This window comes from Crocodylus porosus, unplaced genomic scaffold (assembly GCF_001723895.1).
Source record: "Crocodylus porosus isolate Cpor-Errol unplaced genomic scaffold, CroPor_comp1, whole genome shotgun sequence".
Taxonomy (NCBI): Eukaryota; Metazoa; Chordata; order Crocodylia; family Crocodylidae; genus Crocodylus; species Crocodylus porosus.
Genome location: NW_017728910.1, coordinates 38,511,170 through 38,519,280, shown reverse-complemented (window position 1 = coordinate 38,519,280; position 8,111 = coordinate 38,511,170). Strand labels below are relative to the sequence as shown.

The window sequence follows — 8,111 nt, the reverse complement described above, 5'->3', positions numbered from 1 at the left end:
GGGCAAGTTAGTTCACCTTTCTGTAGCTCCATTTTAATGATGCTGGCTTTCTTTGTACAATGTTTGGATCTCCATGATTGAAAAAGGGTGTGTTTGTTGTAAGGGTGGTGGTAGTAGTAGCAGGGCTTATTCATCAAAGTATACAAAATGTAATGCTTCAGTTTAAAAAAAAAAAAAAAAAAAAAAGTTCTAACTCAGTCTGAAGAAAACCTTTTAAAATACGGCATTGGTGGATCTTAGTAATGTTGTACATGAAGTACAGTGTACTCCCATTTTAAGTGCAGAGATTTGGGAATAGAAAGTAGTTGATCTGCTTGGAGCATGCACTTATCCAAACTCAGTATAAACAGTACTTACTAACTACAAGACAGCTGCAGTAAGTGTTTTGCACCTTTTTAAGGCTCCTTACCTTGTTTCTTAGAGCAGAGCATCTTTTGTTTGTAGTAACAGGCTTGAAATAGACAGACTGTAGTAATATCAGGGCCACTTCAGAAGCTTTGAAATTGATGGTAAGTGGAATGCAGTCTCCTTATAAAGTCAGTAGTGGGGCACTTAGGTGGTCTCTAACAACAGGGTGAGACTGCGTATGTGGAACAGATTTATCCATTGGGTAGGGGGTCTTACACTATTCCCTGAAGCCAGGTGGTACTGGATAGCCTTGGATTATATAGGTTACTGGAGCAGCTGGGCTTTGGGTAGCAGTTGTGGGTGCAGGTGTTACTAGCACTGTCCACTGACTCTTGGTAATAAATCCTGCACCTGCCCATGCTGGGGATGAAGTTTCTATTAGTGATTCTCAATCAGGTTGCTGCAACATCCTGGGGGTTGCATGAAAGCCTTTCAAGGGTAGTGTAATATTAGCTGTGCTAGGAATATAAATGCCCATGATTCACAAGATCAGATAACCAAGTATGTACTGTAGTAATGATACCATTCAGCTGAATTGTGGGGGTATTAGGAGAGTGGTGTGTTTTAGTGATTTTTTTTTTTTTTTTTTTTTTTAAAGTTTAAAGTTAAGTTTTTGCTTTTTAATGCTTGCTTACAACCTTGGGGAAAGGGGGGATGGTTATAATTATTCTCCAGACTTCTTCCCCATTTATTAGAGGTTTTGTGCAGGACTTTTTTCCACTGTTTTGAGGGAAAACTAAATTAGTGGGTGGGATTTTTGCTCTTTCCTCTGTGTGGGTTCCCCCCCCCCCCTTTGGAGACTAATAAAAGAAGTATTTCCACTCCAGGATCAGCATGTGCCAAGTTGGGCAGGACAGTGAAACCCAGATAGTTTCCTGAACAGCAAATAAAGCTGGTGGTTACACCAGGCATTCTTACCCTGTAGCTCTAATAGTTTATGGCCAACTGAAGGTGACTTGGGCAGCCAACCTACCTCCCAAGCAGCACGCACGCACCTAGACTTCTGGTGGCTCCCGGTGAACTTTTAGTATCTGGCCGCCCTTCCTCAGCGATTGTGCTGATAATAAATATTATCATTTTCGGCCCCCCTTTCTGTCTGGGCCCCCGGTTCGCCCATGGCCGTGTCCAGCCCTGCTCCCACGTTTGATAGTTTGGGGAACGTTGCAACACTGGTAGGGAGGGGGTGGGAATACCAAGACACATTTTCTGAAGTCTGAACACAGAGAGAACTTTCCAACAGGGGAGAGCCCCTCTTCATCTAAACCGGCAGGGAGAGCAGAGCTCGTGGAAGGGTTTTGCGGTGTGCTCATCGAGCCATTGCCTCGCTCTTCAGGTCCCGAAATCGGCGCGGTTCTCTCAGTCACTGGAGCCGGAGAGAGGCGCGGGGAAGCGGGAGGCCGGGCCGAGCCGCGCCGCCGCAGTACGAGCGGGGTGTCTGGCTGCACGCGGGGGGGTGGCCTCGCGCGAACGCGTCACAAAGCGGATTTCCCGTTGCTACGGAGACGCCGCCCCGCGCCCGGCGGGTGAATGGCAGAGCGTGTTGCCGGCGGAGCGGCCGCGGGGCGGGGGCGCAGGTAAGGGAAGCCCGAGTCGGGCGCGGAGAGAGGGATGACTGCCCTGGGGCCCCCAAACGGCCACGCGGAGATCTCGCTGTTTCCTCCAGACGGGTTTTGTTATTCCGGCTGAAGCCGCTTCTGCTCAGCGCAGGGGCTCTCCGGTTTCCCAGCGGCCCCCCGCTTGACTCGTTTTCAAGACCCGGCATCTGCACGGAGCTGACTGATTTATTTGGGGACCTGGGATTCTTCCCATGGGAAGTCTCTCAGACCAGAGCCCAACTCCTGCCTCCTGGAGTTTCCTCACTGAGATGTTACTTTTGTCTTTCCCTGTGCTGATGGGACTGCCTGGGAGATGTGGATGGTAGAGGAGCAGTGCCAAAACACTGGGTGAGGGGCCTGCTCCTGTTACTCACTCTGCCGATGAGCAACTCAAAAGCCTTTGAACCTTACTGTGAGCTTCAGACCCCTGACAGCAGTAGTCTGTTCCACAGTCCCTAACCCACCTCAAAATGCCAGACTCCATTTTTTTTTTTTTTTTTTTTTTTTTTTTTTTGTTTTTTTTTTTTTTTTTTTTTTTTTTTTTTTTTTTTTTTTTAGGGGGCTAAGTTTTAAAGCATCCTAGTGACAACTTATTGGGCTTAACTCAATGTAGTTGTCCATATGAATTTTATAACTGGAGTTCTGTAAAAACCAGTTTGACTAATAATAACTATTCCTAATATTAGAACCATTCCTTTCCCACCAAAGATCAGAATAATACCAATTTCTCTATCTCTTTAGGAAACATCTTGGTAAAAAGTACTTTTTAGGAATCAAATAAGTAGTGTCTGACACCTCAACTAGTGGATTCCAGCTGAAATAGACTAGAATGAAGTGCTGTAATTTAAAAGGAAAAAAGGAAATCCCTATAAATGAGAACTTTTAGAGACAAACTTTACATTTTAAGTTTCTGTGTCACAAGGCTTGTTCATTTTCTTGGATGCTTTTGTTTTAAAAAAAACCCAGCTGTAGTGTTAACATGCCTCCTTTTCACCCCCATCAACCTTCCCTCCCCACAAAACTTTAGATACTGTTTGCAAATGAAACCTGTGTTTAGAGCCTCTTCTTATCTACTTTTTTCTGAATATTCATAAAAAAAAGTTTTGGTCAAAAGATTTACTGGATCTTAAAATGTGATGAATATTCAGGAATCTATCTGTTTGCCAATATGACATGAACTTTGGGTTTGGCCATCTTGAAATCTTGGGTCATCTATTCAGAGAAAGCTGAGTGAGTTGTGTAACCAGTGATATAGCAGGAATAATGAATACTTAGAACAAGTAGATCATAAGCTGAAATACTTTGGTAGGAAAGATTTATTTCTACAGATGTCTGAAAATTCTACAAGTCTGATCATTATCCACAATTTACAACCAAACCTGCACCCTTCTGAACAGTCTGCAGTTGCTGAATATATAGGTTCAGGTTGTAGAGTTTAAGAGTAAATAAAACATAGATGTTTATTGAAGTAAGGTCAACATATGATTACTGCTATGAAGTTTTCCTTAGAAATATTTCTTCAATGAAATACAACCTTCTAAATAAAAAATTTAATTGACTGAGAGTAAGGCAGTAAATTGAATATGAGACCATTACATTTATGTTTTCCAGACTTCTGGTCTTTCATGACTTTGTTTGTGATCAAGAAGGAAGCACGAGCACTGTTATTATGTATTACAATGGGGCATATTGTGGGGCAGCATAGCCTTGCATTTTTGTAGTTGGGTTTAATGTTACCTATTTTATTTTGCATGCCTACATCTGACATGTACTTAAATGTAAAAAAAAGAAAAAAGTGTACATAAATTTAAATGAAACTTTTGGAAGTGTGTTTTTTTAAAATGATTCTTATTTTCTTAATATTTGTGGTTGCCTAACATCTACTGATGGTATAAAGGTCTTCACATATCTTTGCCCCAATTTACTCCATTGTTTTTCTGTATCTATGTAGTTACTTACCCCACAGTATAGAGGGTGCAGTACTCTACCACACCAGAATGGTAGTGTTTCTTGTTCACTTTGCACTTGTAGAAACTCTTATACTAAGAGTAAGAAAGTGGTGACTTAGTTCTTAAAAGCCCTTATGTAAATGCAGTTTACACCAGCAGAAACTCGTTTTGTCAGCATGGCTTTGTTCATGCTAGTTCCCAAAGTGAAATGTGTTACCAAAAGGACTATTTACTGTTATCAGCTTTGTGACAACATAATGACTTCAGTATTGAGATTTGCACCTGACAGGATGTTTTTCAAACAGGCAGCAGAAATTTTTTTGAGGTTTGAGAGTGATGCAGATGATAAATTTGGTGGGCCCTATTCTCAGCTGAAGTAAATTGGTGTAGCTCCAGTGGAATCAGTTGGTGCTGTCCAAAAATATGTTCATGTATGGTGGTGGTGGTGGTGGTGTGTGTTGCTTCCCTTTTTGGAGTTTTTTGTGGTTTGTTTTTTATTTTATTTTTTTTGTAATTTTTTTTTTTTTCCGAACTACTATAGTATTTTCTCAGGATGAGCAAGGGACACAACTATACCTGTTTGTGGCTCTTATTATAAGTCTTTAGTGATATAACTGGGATGAAGTAACACTGTCCATTTTTTCCTGAACAAGATGAAAACAAAACAAACCAAAAGATCAGTGACATATTTTGTAAGCATAGATGAGTGTTTTTTCAGTTAGATTGCTTGGATTGATGTGATTTTAAATTGTATTTACACAAGTCCAAGACTACGTGGATTTTTAAGATAACCCTCCCCTTCCCATAAGTAGATTCTATTGTAATTTTCCATATAAAGAATCTCATTATTGGGGGCTATCTTCATTCTTCCCTCCATACTGCTGAGGCAGAGAAAAAACACTGGTAGAGGGGCAGGTGGCTTGATTCCTACTCTCTACCCCCTCTGTGCCTATGCCTGTTTCCCGCCCCCCCATCCCCTGGCCACTTGACCTTATGTTCTGTGGCCCTTACAGAAGGGCCTCATTCCAGGGTAGTCAGTGGCAGCAGTTGCAGCCCCAGGCTTGGCCCAGGCAGGCAGACACAGTGGCAGTAGCTCTGGGTGGGCAGGGCAGGGTCTGGGTAAAGTGTTGGTGAGGACAGCCTGTGTGGTCTTCCCTGTTCTTTCCCTAAGCCACACACTATGGGTGGTTCCCCTTGCCTGCCCACTTCACCCCCCAGGCTATGCAGCCTTCCCCAGGTGTTCTGCATTTACTGTATGGTTTTCCCTGTGATTTTCCTGCAGCATGAGCCACCCTGTGCTGGGGCAGATGGCAGCTTGGCCCCAGTTTTGCCCTAGGCTTGGAGCTACAGTAGCCTCCTGCTCCAGTTAGTACTCAAATCCAAGACAAGGCTTTCCTCCACCTTGCTGTTAATTAGAAGGGGAAAAAAAAATGTCTTGGATTCCAGTAAATATAGTAGTTGTACCATTTTTTTTTTCTTTATTTTAGTCAACTTGGGCCTTGAAATGCATCACTTTCTGCCTGATTTTTAAACCTCCCTCTGGAGAATTAGTTGGAAACCAAGATTCCCTTAGCCCAGGAGCAGGCAATTATTTTGGCTGAAGGGCTGCTTAACAAGTTTTGGCGAGCTGTCAAAGAGCTGCATGGGTAGCTCTGCCCCTTGATGCCCTGCCCCCTAACCATATTGGTCATGATATTGAAAGTCCTGCCTCCCTAACTCCTGACTTTTGCTACTGAAAGTCCCTCCTCTTGTTCCTGGAAGGACTTCTTTCAACAAATGGGGTTGCCATCTTGGAACTGGCAAAAGAAATCAAATTGTATTCTAAAAATCAAATGTCTACTACAACATACACTTTTGATTTAAAAAAAAAAAGTTTGTCCTGATTTTACATGCTTTTGTTTAGTCTACATAAAGGTAATTGTATAATAGCTTAAAATGAAATCTTACTTTTGTATATTGTGGGGGGGGGGGTTGGGAAGGTATAGGTTTGTGGGGTGCTGTGGGTGTGTGTAGGTGTGTGTGTGGGGGAGAGTATGGGTGTGTGGGGTTTGTGGGGGGTGTGGGTAGCTATGGTGTTTAGGGGGTGTGTTGGGTATGGGGTAGGGGAGCATGTGGGTATGCCTATGTGGGGTGTGGGTAGGTATGCCTCTGCTGGCCCTGGGGCACTGGCACTGGTTCTGCATTCCTGCCCCCTTGCTGCCACTCCTCCCTGACCTGCTGCTGCTGTCACCACTATTTCCATACTTCCTGCCCACCACCACTGCTTCTCCCCGCCCTTCCCCCCTGCCCATCCATCTGCCACTCCAGCAGAACACGGTTCCCAGCTGCATGGCCAGGACTGCAGAACACAGTAGGAGCCAGCTGGAAACCATAGGAATAGGATGGGGCTAGGAGGGCCTTGCAGCTGCTGCTGCCAGTGGATCTTGCTGCTCCTGAGTCCTGCTGGTGGCTCCTCCTGGGTCCTGCTGCTGCCGGCATCTCATCAGTTTAGACAGGCAGCCATGAGCAGATAACAATTTTCTAAGTTTTTTAGGGGCCCCATGGGCTGTATTATGCCTGCCTTAGTCCCTTTTTCTTGGTTTGCACTCTAATTTGTATCCCATATGTGTTACATCTGGCAATATATTGAGTCAAGCAAACTGACCGTATGGAATTTTTAATAATTTCCTTATCTTGGTAGTAAATTTCTTTGTTACAAGGGAAAAAAAATCTTGAGTATTCAATTTTGGCCATTATGTAATTCTAGTATTATAAAAGCCTAAGTCTGTGTAATGCTTTATTTGTGCTCTGCTTGGCTGACAAATAGCCAGTCACAGCGTGAAGAAGCATTCGAACAGGTGGCAGTCTGCTGCCACGATGGTGGGGATACTGGGGATGGAGCGATAGGGAGGCCTCACCCCTCTGCCTTGCTCCCTGGAGGTGGTGGCAACGGAGAGGGCAGAATAGGCAGGGTGCAGCACTGGCCTCGCTCCCCCGCCCTGCTCCCTGTAGGTGGGAATGGGGGGGGGTGAGGCCACCAGAGCTGGACTTCTGCCCCCCCACCCCCCTTGCTCCTTGGAGGTAACAGTGGTGGTGCAGGGGAGGGGAGTGAGGTTGTGATGCTGTGGCAGGGCAAGGACACTGGCACTGGCCTCAGCTTGCCCTTCTCCACCTTCTGTCATTGCCACTTGCAGGGCCAGCTGTGGTGGTGGGGAAGGAAGGAGCAGGCCTGTGCACGCTCTTGTCCTCCCCCTACTGCCATGGTGGGGAATGGAAGAGCAGTCCTAGACCCCAAGCGGAAGGTGGGGAGCAGGCCCTGGCCCAGCATGGGGGGAGGAGTGGGCATGGATCCCAAGCAGCAGGAGGTAATGGAAGAGTGGGCCTGAATGGTTGGGTGGGACATGGGGCTCTGTGCCGCCGCCCCCCCCCTCCCCCCCCGTTCTGGCCAGGCAATTGCCTAGTTTGTATATAGTAACTTTGGAAATCTGACGGAACAAATTAGGTGAAAGTACAACCAGTATGCTTTTGTAACTGCCTTATGTAATTAGGTTTTTTCATTTCTAGATTTCAATGTTGTTTCCTGCCTGTAACAACTTCTTTTGGATAAGTTGAGAGTGACGCATCTGGTACCAGCTGTCACACCTATACCTGCCATGATGAAAAGTTGCATAAGGTTCCTTTTTTCTTTACACTTTCACCTTTTATTTTGGTGTAGCTGTTTCAAGATAAGCTGGTCGATTAGTAAGTGCATTCTTGTGGGGATTACTGTTTTTCACTGAGCAGAAGTCTGATTCTGAAAGTAAGCAGTAGACTAGTATTAGTATAGGGTCAAATCAGAGGTTATATTCTAAGATGAATCAGCCCTGGCAACTGTTAGTTCATTTCCCAAACTCTTAAAAGGCTATGCCACCTCACTCCCACAATTCATTTCTTTTTGCATCTCTGGCATTTGGTTGCTGCTCATTCAAGACCTATATCATGTACAACTATATAGTGGCTGTATTGTATAAATACGCTCCTGTAACACTGAAAGCAGTATTTTTGCATAGAGCAGCAGCTTCTTTTTCCTTAAAGATTTAGCTTCAGTTGACAATTTATTTTGTATTGTGTATGTCATGTTCAGGACCTGTATTCTAAAGCACCATGTGCCCATGATCCCCTTGATTCTCTCCATCTCTGC

General features: G+C 44.6%; 1 protein-coding gene across 1 annotated transcript in view; it reads left to right on the top strand.

The window, feature by feature from the left end:
• Positions 1 to 1,927: 1,927 nt before the first annotated feature.
• Positions 1,928 to 8,111, top strand: part of ACSL3 (acyl-CoA synthetase long-chain family member 3) — a 95,299-nt gene continuing 89,115 nt past the window's right edge. Inside the window, exons 1-2 of the mRNA XM_019533072.1 lie at positions 1,928 to 1,982; positions 7,496 to 7,604. The gene's annotated coding sequence lies outside the window, so the exon portion shown is untranslated. The remainder of the gene's footprint in view (positions 1,983 to 7,495; positions 7,605 to 8,111) is intronic.